The following is a 13,129-nucleotide window of genomic DNA, read 5'->3' as shown; positions in this document are numbered from 1 at the left end:
GCGTGTGCGTGTGTCAAAGTGAAAGTGAAAGTGAAATCCAGAATCCCCGGAAGAGGCTACCACCAGAGATTCAGGGAGGAAAGGAATACCTCTAGGAAGAAAATGCTGTTTTCAAAAGATATGAATCGGGACTAAGAACAAAACTATGAACATCTTGTTATGCCCTCTGATGACCATGTGGAGGACAGTTCTGGAGGGCACCATGATGAAAACAGGCCATACCCACTTGCTCGGACCCTGCATCAAATGTAACATGGGCACTGTTAAACCAGCACTGGGAACACGACTAATCAACACCCCTGGTAACTAAGAGTAGGCATGGCCTGGGCACGTACAAAACCTTGGCTACACTGCATATTTTCCACACATGCTGCATGTGCAAAATGAGCAAGCAGGGTAGGTGCTTCATAACAGGGGAGACGGACTCAAAATGTCTACAATACATTTACAATAGGATGGAGCCCTTTTTGTTTCCAAAGTCTGTCTGCATCCTCCAGGACAGTCCATAATCTTAGTAAGTTTCTATAAAAATTAAGTCATTATATCTTCTCCTCTTGCAGGTGGGTCTGTGATGCTAGAAAGTGCACATGACAACAGCAGGCCACCAAGTGGTCACATAGGCCCATGTCCAGATAAGCGCAGATATTTGGTTCCCTGTGCCATGCGCGCTCTGGTGCATGCCAAGTTATCCCAGGGGTATAGGGGAGGCTGAGTCCAGCACTGTGCTGGCCCCAGCAGCCTTACCTGGGGTCCTGGGTGCCTCCTGGGGCTGCAGCCATGGTGATCATCATCACCTGGCATGGTGATCTGCCAGGTGTGGCCTGGCTGGCAGCCACAGCACAGCTCTGCGTGACCTGGCTTCACTTTTCAGTGGTGCACACTCCATCAAAAAACCCATGGGGAAAAAAAAACCAGAGCAGTGCATGCACAGGCAGTGTGGCCTTGCAGCATGGAGACATGTTTGCGGCACCACATACTGCACGGCTGTGCTTGTCTAGACGCACCCATAGATAGTGCTAGGTTAAGGCCACTGCTCCTGCTGGCTAGTCCACATCCTGATGTGCTGGGACAACTGGCAGAGACCATTAGTGACGGGTCCAACTTCGGAGGGAATCTCAGCCAGCAGTGCAAGTTGCATCCTGCATCTGAGCAGTTGTCCAGCTGCTCCAGTATCCTCCGCTCTTCAGCTGCAGCCAGATATGAAAATGCTTAGGAAGAAACTTCAGGAAATTCTGTATTGGACAAGTGTGGAAAAAGGCTCCCAAAAGGGAAGTGTCACTTTGGCCATATCCGTATGGTGCAATACTAAGACACGCTCCACATGCCCCGGCTCCCAAACCAGTAGTAATCAAGCCACATCACTCTGCTGATATGTGTGAATAAGCTCTGCCTTTCAGAGGCAACACTACATTAGCACAGCTATACTACTTCCAAGTAGTGAACGCTGCCTGTTTCAGCATGACGCTGCCCACCAAAGCCTGAGGGTTTGCCCTGTGCTTTTTAAACCTGCTAGTGTAATCACAGATGGCCTCATGAACAATCCTACTGAATTCTTACTGAGTCCAAGTGATGCTTCACAGCAATAGGTTTCACAGGTTACTTGTGAGCTGCAATAATCCCTACCCTCTACACAGCATGTTTCATCAATAGCACTTTACAAAGGGAGTCGGTACAATTAATGTGCTTTTAAAGATGGGGAAACCAAGGCACGAGCCAAGTATACTGGCCACCAGCTGAGCCAGGAGGAGACCCCAACCCTCTTGAAACCCAGGTTAACGTGCTACCCTTTGATCCAATACCTTATTCCCTCTAAAAAGAACATTTTTGTTACCAGCTTTAAGCTTGTTGAGTCATTTCTGTTGAACATCTCTAACCTCGCTTGGCATGTGTAATATAAGAATGGATAAATAGGAGCGTCTGATTCACCTTCCCCGTACCATTCATTACACACTGATCTACCTGGCTGGCTACGAGCTCTTTGGACCAGGGATCAAATCTCCTTCTACATATTTAATGTCCGGGAGAAAATGGTGGGCACTTCATAAATAATAGTCCATTGCACCTAAAAGAAAAACCTACGTCCTGTTTATTTGTAAAATATACCAGGCAAAATTCTCCAAGGCAGTGTCACAGCTGACCCCCTGAAAATCTGCATCTCTGCCTGTTCAAGCTACAGAGTCTATATTTGCTTTTTGCTGGGTAATTGCACACAACCATCAATTTCTACATGCACAATTAACCCATTTGCCACATCAAAGACCCTGTTCATATGTGGACAAATACAGGATTACCCAGGCACAGCTGGCTCGTATGCAAATTTGGCAGGTGCTAGGTGGGTGCATGAATCTGCACATTTCTCCTGCGGGGTCAGTGGCTTTTCCAGGTTTGCCACAGGGACTGATGACGTAGCACGCTTCATTCTGCCATTATCTATAGCCCGGTAAGAAGAAGCCATACCAGAGACAGAGGAAATCTGAAGCTGTGCCCCTTCCTCTCAAAGAAGTGCGTTGTTTTGTGAAATCCCGACTCTTGCTAAAAGACAAGGGCTCCAATTATATTCAGTTTGACTGACACATGCAAAAGAATAGGCTCAGGAAAAAAACATTACACTAAACAAGTAAGTAACAACAAGCAAGGCGGTATCAAGTTTAATTCCCCCTTCCCTAATATTTCGCATTGTTGCAGAGCATCTGCCCAGATCCCAGCCTTGCTTCCCACAGAAGTGAATGAGGGTAAGATTTTATTTTTTTGTTGGGGGAAAAAAAAATAAAAATCCTTGAAAGGCGGTGTCTGTATCCACCAAGTGTGATGCATGGCAGTTCGATAACAACAGAAGCTATAACTTATCTACTCGCATAGGCAAAATCCTAATTTGTAACGCCTGAAACTGTCGACGTTATTGCCCGAGAACAATTTGATATGCGAGGGCTTTTCACTCGCCCATATTTATCATGCGGCTTGACAATCTACTAGCTCCCGTCAATGACCTCATTATGGCGTCAGGTAGCAATCTTGGCTAGAAAGGGTTCACCTCTCAATGACATCAGATGCAAACGGCAGGTGAATTATGGATCTTTGTCACCTTGAGTTGAAACCCGAATGTCAGCAGAGCCAGTAACGAACACCTCATCTTAATGAACAGAGCCCTTCTCTGCTACAGAAAAGCTGGTGCAGCAGTGCAATATTTAAACTCTGCAAAGTCCTTATTAAATGTGACAGCAGCAGCTGTAGCAACTAGAGCACTGGCAGAGCAATGAAAGGAATTAAAGCTCTTTTGAGGGATGAAAAAACAGGTACAATTTTAAATATTAAAAAGGTGATCTGGGCCGACAGGCGACATGAAAACAATGGCAGCTAGCCAGAGGTTCCTAAGATGTTGAAAGCCGTAGTGATCACCCTCTCCCGACGTCGGAAAGAGAGCAGTTTTTCCAGCCTACCACATCCACATGAAACCGGTCACATGTGATTCCTTCTCCTTGTCTTGAGTTCGATGGATCCTATTCCTTTATCTCCTCTATCACAAGATTCAGTTCAGCCGAAACAATCAATATTTGCTTATGAAATACGTAATTGAACTATCTTAGCCATGAATCATTGCGTTCTTAGATTGCAGAGCATAGTCTGAAAACCAAAAGGTATTTTTATCCCTATTTATACAATTTTACACAATGCATATCTCTGATGTACCCGGTTGGCTTTTATGGAACTAATGTGTTGATAATTTCCTTGAGAAAGCAACTCTGAAGTATGTCCATACTTTATTATATTCCCTCAGTTGGGCTGGTATAATCTATAGCAATTTGAATGGTCTTACATGGGACTTCAGGAAGAAACAGTTTCTGCTAAGCTTGCTCAAACAGTCCTAAGTGCCTTACGTCAGTACGTGGGTAAATTCTGAAACCTTTCGCTAAATCGGCTAAATAAAAGCTGTTAAAGACATGGACTTAGTACACTGTGTCAGTGCTGGATGTTCTAGATCAGAGGTTCTCAAATCTTTTTCTTATTGCATACCCCCTTCCCGATTTACCAGCTGCCTGTGTACCCCTACCAGCATACACTTTATATTGTAACCCCTTAAATGCCCATTATTAGTATAATAAAATAAAACCACCATTACATAATTTCTCCTGCATACCCCACAGAGATGTCTTGCATGCCCCCAGGGGGACATGTCGCACAACTGGGAGCCCCTGTTCTAGACACCAGAATCCACACCCTTGACCATATCACCTTCCCCGCACTGGCTGGCTGCGATCACAATACTGTCCTGTTGACTGATGAATTGTCCAAAGCTTCTCTGGAGATTTCTATGTCAACTGAGTGATGCTGTCTTTCAAGTAGGAATACAGTTGCTTCCCTACCTCTGGGAAGCGCAAAAGCAATGCTATAATTTATACAGAGTAAAATTTGGCTAGTAAAAAGGAAAGTGGGCAAGGGGGTGGGAATGTTACCCCCCTTGATGAAATTAAGTTACCCCCCTTGATGAAACGTATGAATTCTTAGGAAAACCCACAAAGATTCACTCTCATCCATGGGAAGCATAGTTGTTTCACCATCTGATTCATATTGATAACTGCATCCTTAAAATCAGCTGGTTACCAAGCACTGTGCACCCCTGCCTTTCCTACTATGTTGGTCTACCCTCCTATCTTTACTTCACACCACATTGCAAACCTATTCGGTAAATACTTTTAATTCTTATTTTGTTGACAACCAATTTCTTTGACAGCCCATGAACCCACTGAAGCGATGGGATGCAAATGACCGCTTTCTTGCCTTTCTTTCTTTCTACTTTCTTGCAGAAGCACTCCACACAGGTGGTCATGGATAATATATACAGACCATAGCCTCAGCCCTCCCTTTAAAACAAGGACCAGTACCCTAGGTTACAAAAGACACAGTGCATACAAATATAAAGAAATTCTCTGCTGACTGATCACTAGCAGAGGTAGCTTTGTCCTCCATCAGCTGTTTCTCTACTTTAATTTAGGAGGTGAGAGGAACATGTTGAGGCACTTGACAGATGAGGTGTGGCATGGATGGGACATGGTATAGTACTGCTTGTCAATGCTCAGTCCTCCCCAACAGAAATTAGAGCCACTCCTTTGTAGCTATAATTTGCATGAGCTATGAAATCCTTCTCTTATAAAGCAGTCAGCTGTTTGAACCTAGCCTTAGATGAAATCAAATGCGTTTACCATCTCAAACCCATATACAATGCACTGGCAATGTTGGTCCCATTTATGGTGGACAGGTGACCATACCAGAAAAGCCACTGACACATTTGGAAATGTTACAGACAGGCAGTATGGAGTAGATGGAGCTGCGCTTTTATCTCAACACATGGCTCGTTTAGTCCCGAGCTGGGACATGCTGGTCAGGTAATGTGGAAAAGGTTTGAGGTATAAAAAGCCGCTTTGGAGATTTATACCCTTGTATTGCCTATTACCTTTATGGCCCAATATGGGTCTAAATACCCTAGTCTGGTTTGCAGATCTCTAAATTATTGCCTGCTTAAGGCAGAGCATTTCATCTGAAAGAGCTGTCAAAACCAAGCACTCGTCATAAGTAATGAGTTCAGAGGGTTTTTTTTAAACATCTAAAAAGATAAAAGAATGGAGTTACTTAGCATTCTCATCCTGTGGTCTGCAACCCGGTTGTATGTCCTAAACTATTCTCACATGGTAAAAAAAAATCTCATCCCAGGCTGTAAACAAGTCAGTGCATGAAAGTAATGAAACCAAGGAGCTACATATTCTTAATTAAAGTTATATACGATTAAATGCATTTTAAGTTGACAGTGTTACTTTGCTTTTGCTTATAAAGAAATCAATCCATACAGTAAAAGGCAAAGAAGAAATTAAGTATTTTATCAAATTGTTATATGGCTTTAAAGGAAAGAGGATTAAAACAACAACAACAACAACATGTTTTTTCCTATGTCCTTTCAAGTTTAAAATTGCAAGGGACAGAGCAAACATCTGTAAGTTATTAGCTTCAGACTTCTGGCGAATATCGTAAGAATAACATCTGAGCCTGCAGCAATACCACCCAGTGCTGTTATCCTGTCTGATCTCATAAGCTAAGCAGGGTCAGGCCACGTAAGTACTTGAATAGGACACCTTTGAGGATCACCTACGTGCTGCAAGAAATCATGTTTGCAAATCAGCAGGGGTTACTCTTCCTTCTACACAACAATTTTTCATGCCCACTGTCCAGCAGTAGTACGGTGTGGTACAAACCAGACAAAGGAGTCAACACAAGGATATGAAACCAAAACCCTGGCACTCGGTGCAGTACTAACCACTCTGATCATATTCCAACTATTCTGATTTCTCAAGCCATTTTAAATAGGAAAGAACATGTTTTTCACTTCCTAGTCTCCTATTTTTCGTAGCGATGCCAAGCAGTGTTAAGCCAGCTGTGACACCAAAGCTGGCACCATTTCTATAGTGAGTCAAGTCCAGAGACACCACAGAGATGTGCGTCTGATCTGTGGTTTGGAGCTCTTCAGCATAAGTTTATTCTGTGTGTGAGTGCACGAACGCATGAGCGAGAGTGAATGGGTGAATTAGTGCATGATTACAAAGAGAACAAGTATCCAACCTAACTTTTCCCTTTCGTTAAGGAAGCCCCTTTTGCATAAAAATGGAGAGCATCTGGGTTTATTGCAATGGCTGTACTTCACCTCACTTCAGAGAGCAACAAAGCCCTCACACTATCAGTCATGTACTAAATCACCTGTGTTACAAAAAGCACAATATACTCGGAGAGTGTAGCTGCAGCTAAGCAGCTCGCAAAAGAAAAGGCAATTCTTAAGGAGGAGCTCATGCCTGACATTTATGGCATATAGGAAGTGATTGAGCATGGTACAGTTGCTGTGCACAATGACAGATCATCGGATAAACGAGGAGCTGAAAACAAGTTTGGAAGGCTTGGCTGTCCACATCAATAAATTAGACAATAGCAAATAATCAATGTTACAAACTGCAAACTGCTGATTTAAGTCGGGAGGCAAAAATCTAGTTGAAGCGTTTGACGATGACAGAGAACCAGGGGCCAACACGGGTCAATAAAAAGTAAAGTTATTTGCCACTCTAATTACTTTGCATGTTCACAAGATAGGAAGGCAGTTAGTGAAGCTGTAAAGCAAAGCGCCAGGAGTACTGACACAATATATAATTCATAGACTGCAGCATATTGCTACATTTCTCATCGCCCTAAAGCGTGCATCTTACTGTACTTTTCCAGGAAATATGGGGTAATATTTAATGGTTGTCTTCCAAAATAATTTTTCACCAAACCATGTATAAACAGGTCACTCCGGTCAGCAGCAGAGTCATCAATTTGGATCATTTTTGGAGACAGAGAATTAAAGAGCTCTTGCCCTTACGGATTCATTTGGAGCATTTTCACTTGAACAGCTCCACAGTTCCCGCAGCAAGCCCTAATGGACTTGTGCAGCTGAAGATACAGGGCCACGTCCTCCCTTGGAGTAAATTGGCGCAGCTGTACTGAAGGCAAAAGGGCTGTGTCAATTTAGGAGGGCCTGGCTGGGATTCATTTAGAGAGGATATGCTAACGATAGAAGATGTGACTGGCAGATGTTGCAGGTGAATTGTCATCTTTATTGTGTTTCTTCTTGGCTTTTTCTGTTTTGCAGCTGACACACGCTACTCAGCAGGTTCGGTTTGCTTCCTCGGACACTGTAAAAAACACACAATCTGAGAGATGCTTTTCTAAATTGCTCCTTCCTCCAAACCGCCCAAATCCAAAATGGATTTTGTGGGAGCACACGCTGCATTTGAAAAGTAGCAAGAATTTCAATTTTCGGAGAGTGCTTCTGCAAGCGCTATAGACACAGAAGCTATAAAACCCGTATTGATGCTGCTGACACAGAACTTAAAAGCAAGAATAGGGAGAGCTCCACCAGGGTAGATATATCTGCACTTCCCATCTACTCAATAAAAAGCTACAGTTACCCAAATTAGTATTTGCTCTTTGTAACTGGTAGATGACAATGTCTCAAAAATACTATTGCGACCAGAGGTGGGGAAAAAACGGATTGCCTCTTTTAACTAAATAATGCTTTCTTCGCATTTGCTGTTGAGTCGAAGTGACTTAGCACATTGCGAGAATTTCCAGTGAATTTATTTTCTCGGTTGTGACCCATGTTCTTTGAAATTCGTGCTGTATAGGGGCTCAGTGCCGGCCAGAGATAGTTGGGAATTTATCAGTGGAAGGTTTTGCTGTCGGAAAATAACGTGCGTTTTACTGGAACCCAAGTCAAGACAGTTCTTCAGGGTCACAATATAAGCGGGAGGCCCTCAAGTGGAATAGGATAAGACACTCACTTAGGTTCAGATCTGGGTGTCTCCACAACTTGGGGAAACCTAGGTTTCCCGCATCCTGGGAAAGTGCCCCGATCCTCGCTTTTCTGGGGTGTCTCTCTCCCTCTTTCAAAAACTTCTAAAGGTCTTTGTATTACATCTTATTGCAGAAAGAAAGGCAGTGCCAAATGTACCAGTATTCTTGCCTTCGGTAGCTCAGTTTGGCCACAAAAAGACTCGCGACCTCTCAGACTGGGTTTTCTTCTTTGTAGTTGTATGTGAGGGCTTGAAGAGACTGTTTGGGGGGATCTTTGGGTAAACAGTGCGCCCCCTCCTGCAAACACAGGGGACTGTGCTTGATGGCTCTTATGCTCCTATATTTCATTGTCCAAAAGGGATTAGCATGGCTTAAAATCAAGAAGGCAGATTGACAAGAAATGTCTCTGGGGGAGAGAAATGTTACTTTGCTCTTTCTGCATTATACTGGACTGGACTGAGACAGTCGGCTTGCTGAGAACTACTGGCTGCGTGTGTAGAGACTCACCCCTCACCCATTCGGGTGGGTAGATAGAGATACTAAGGTAATTAGCAGCATCCCCGGCAGCACCGGTTGGACAAGTGAAATCCAACAGCCCTCCGAGAGAAGTAAAAGGAACGTGAATATTTAAAGGTATTCACAAAAGAAAGCCCTTGACACGCATTGATTCAAGCAACACTTCTTTTTTTCCACCCCCCCCCACAACAGGAAAGCTCTAATTTTTTGGCAATTCCTCTGTTGCTTTAAATAGGCTGTCATTTCCATGATGGTTTGAGAACCCAGCTGTGGAATTCATTCCATGGTCCTTTAATGCTGGATGTGTCAGCACTTGACCTATTTCTGACTTGGTGCATTGTCATAAAAAGGAAGGCTTCCTTTAGAAAAAGCAAAGTACTGTAAAATGTAATGCATCATTTACATGAAAATGGAGCGAAGGAAACACTGAGAACAATCTCTGCGCTCAGTAACAGCCGTTGTTAGGTGGGGCTCTCAGCAAATGCTAAGTGTAGGCAGGTTCATCCTAACTGAATGACTGGCCCCACGATGGCATCAGAATATTATCCACGTGGAGAAGTAATTTACTCTTTCTAGGGAAGTCTAGGGATCCAGGAGTCAGAGAGGATAACTCCCCAGATAAGATGCATACTACAGATATCTCATTAGCTGCATGTCAGTTCAGCCTCTTTTGGGGAGTTAAATGAAGAGTTTAGGGCTCCTTCTGGTTTGAGGTATGGTAAGCAGGAGGGTGCAAGTCATAATTATGCTTGATATTTTGATGATGTAAATGAATTAGGAAAGAAAAAACTCCCTTAAAATCATGGGAAATATCCCTGAAATCCTGGCCTGTTTTCCCGAAGAATGCTGGATTTGGTCTAATGATAGCCAAAGCAAATGGGTAGTAAGTGTCTGACACACTTGATCAAACATTTTGTACAGTGGCTTGCACTCTATATAATTTATGAAAGGAGGGAATTATGGACTGGAGGGCAAAAATAGCCTGTTAAGGACAAAACTGGGCTGTAAAATAGAAAGTGCCAATCTGCTCTCCTTGAATTCCTATAGCTCCCAGTGAAGCTGGTAAGATCAGAACGGAGGCCTCTGGTTGTAAACAGTAAATTCACTGCCGAGACGGGGCTATGGCTGAAGCAGTCAGATGAGACTAACGGAGGAGAAGTATTCTGCACCGGGTGTTAAAAATGGAGAGGAAAATCAAACACCAAGTATGAAATGAGCTTCTTCCAAGCCAAGGAAAAAGGCCTATAGCTGATAAGAGAGAACAAGAAGGGTCTCCTGGTGCGGAGGAGCAGGGGTGGATTTTGGACAATACGCAAGATCCAATATGTTCTGGTGCATCCTCACAGGGGAAAATGTTCTTTCCAAAGGGACAAAGATAAACGTTTCTCTCTGGAAGGAAGAGTCTAGCAGCTGTTTCCAGGACTAGGGAAATGAGCTCCTTGTGCAGACAATTCTTCCCAGCCCCCATCAGCACTAAGAGTGCAAATATGTAATGTAGAGCAAATCCTGAAGGACAGTGTAACCCTGCCTCACTCACTTCAGAGGCATTTTACTTTAGAGTGCTTTTCAAACTGTTTTATCGTGAAAATCTGCTAGCAGCTTTAGGGGCTCTTTGAAGTATTTTCTGCTTTACTGAGACAACAAACTGCCTGACTTATTTGGAAAAAAAAAATACAATTAAGGAGAGGCTAGAGACTCCCAACAGTTTTGCTGGCTAAGATCACAGTAGGAAAAAGAGCCCCAGGGCCATGGAAATTAGGTGAAACAAAGTGGGTTGGAAACTGGAATTTACATTCTGCAGGAAATTCTGGGAGTGTTTACAATTTGTCCCAAACCGAATTGAAAAGCTGAAAACAGATTCCATTTTTTTAATGATTAGGACTCATCAACACATTTCATTTGGATCATATGCCATCAGCATGGGTGGATCTAGAATTTTGGAAAGGGACGTGCACGTGGCAAGGTGCACTGCCTCATGTAGACCAACACCTTTTTCTCCTGTTAAAAATAAACAAGAAGCTTGACTAATATGTTCGGGAACTAGGGCTATTTTATTCAGTTTAAGATTGAGGCAAAAATACATATAACTTCATTGGAATGAGTTAAAAACAATTCCCAGGGCTGTGAAATAGGAGCTTCATTACCATTCATTGCGAAGAGACAGCAGAATTGCAAAGCAAAGGATAGCTTGACTGGTGGAAGATCAAGACCATTAGAGAGAAGAGAGGCTTGTTAACACCTGTTGAACGAAGAGTTTAGAAGGAATCAGCACTGCCTGACTAGAAATGCTGCTGCCACAGCTAAGTAGGTGGTTTTAAACTGTGGGCAGACCAGGTATCAAAGTGGGGTGCACGTGTACCAGTGTACCCCTCCTGGCTCCCCCCTGGCTGTAAGCGTACCCCCTTGGCTCCCCCCCAGGCCTCTTCTGTCCCTATCTTATTTCAGCCCTGCCATTAAGAAAATGCAAACCCCATAGAAGGGTTAGGAGCTTAGTAAGAGCTGAGTGAATATTTTCCAGGTGAAACATTTTTCAGCCAAATAATTAAAATCTGGGGACACCAAAACATTTGACATGTGTTGGGAGCACAAAAAAACAATTTTGGAAAATCTGAAATGTCTTAAATGAAGCCTTTTCATATTGTAATACTTTATTTTTAAATTCAAAACAAATCAGTTTAAATTCAGTTGTCTAACAAAAAAGATTAAGATCTTTAAAATACTAAAATATAAAATAAAATGTTTTCTTTGGCTTTTAACTATTATTTTCAATGTTTTATACCTGCAAATGTACACACAAAAAAATCAATTATCCATACAGGTCTCCTCATGAGCTTCTATTGCACACCTAAAAAATCCACTTAAAATCTGTGACAGCTGGGAGAGTACCCCTGTCTGGGCTGTTTTTAAAAGCCAAATTCACATTCTGGCCTGGACAAATGTAGAAATGCTAATGAAAAGTTTCCAGACACCAACAAAACCCAACCTCTCCAGCAGGTGGAATTGTAAGAACTAGGAAGTGCAATGAGATTTAAAAGACTGTAATTGCAAAATATGAGTGAGCAAGCAGTGAATTCAGGCAGAACCACTCCCTTCTCATCTACCCATGTGAAATGATGTGTCATTTGAAGATGCTCAAAGCAAATACTGTTGGCTAAATGCCTTTTTGAAACAACTCAGCATTTTAATGGGGTGTGAGAAGAGTGCGACAAAGACAGAGGCAGGGTCGAAATAAGCTCAGAGAGCAGACTTGTCAGACGGGGGAACCCTTTTTCTGTCCAGTAATTTCTTATGTCATTATAACTCATCACTGGCACTCATAAAGACAATTATGTGGTTACCTTCTGCTGTCAAAGGAGAAAATAATTCATCAGTTCAAGTTCACAAATCATTTCTTTGTCCAGAGACCACATTATACAACCAGAGATGTCCCTCTAGCCTAGTAGTCCATGTTATGGAGATGTCACAGGCATCCCAGTGAAGAATCAGATGCTACCAAATCTTGCTGACCTGCTGGAAAAGTGGTTATTCTTGCCTGATGCTGCTGTTCACAACACTAGCATGATAAATGCTATGTCCCTTGCTATGTTGTAATCTAATCTATATGATGTATTCATTTCCTAAGCAGTGCAAGGGAACAGCACCACAAATATTTACCCAGTTTTTATAACCTGAGACTCAACATATAGGCTCTGGAATAACCTTCTTCACAGTGATCTGGCCCATGTCAAAGCAGGGCTTCCACTGGTAAGCATTTCTTAATTCCACCCCTCCAACCCTAAAGCCACTGAAATAGCATTATAAAATGAGAGAGGCTGAACTGGTTCCAGAACAAGAATAAATCCATCTTTTTGCAGATGGAAATTCAGGTCATTTGAATTTTAAGGTCTTTTTACTACTTGAGTAATTCTTTTTTTACCTTAATAGTTTCACGTGTCTACTAGTGGTAATTGTCACAGGATTGGTTCTCTTATTTACTCCCATACAATTTTTTTTTTTTTTTATTTTTTTTTTAGCAATATGGGGATATTCTAATTTAAAACATAATTAATTTTTGGAGGCACTTGATAGAACTATTTGTTTGAGAGATCTTGGAGATCAGATTTTAAATATATTTCTTAAGAAGTTTTGCTTATTAATTAAACCTGTTTATTCCCTGCAGAGCTACTAACAAACAAAGTAAGATATATATATATTTGCCAAAGTATGTTCTGTGTGAACACTGTGGCAGGGCACTGTTGGTGACTGC

General features: G+C 42.5%; 1 protein-coding gene across 1 annotated transcript in view; it reads right to left on the bottom strand.

The window, feature by feature from the left end:
• Nucleotides 1–13,129, bottom strand: part of IL1RAPL2 (interleukin 1 receptor accessory protein like 2) — a 705,019-nt gene that overhangs the window by 268,635 nt on the left and 423,255 nt on the right. The window lies entirely within an intron of this gene.

Source organism: Gavialis gangeticus, unplaced genomic scaffold (genome assembly GCF_001723915.1).
Source record: "Gavialis gangeticus isolate Ggan-Ray unplaced genomic scaffold, GavGan_comp1, whole genome shotgun sequence".
In the NCBI taxonomy this organism is placed as follows: Eukaryota; Metazoa; Chordata; order Crocodylia; family Gavialidae; genus Gavialis; species Gavialis gangeticus.
Note: the sequence above shows the minus strand (reverse complement) of the source record. Positions and strands in the feature narration are given on the sequence as shown.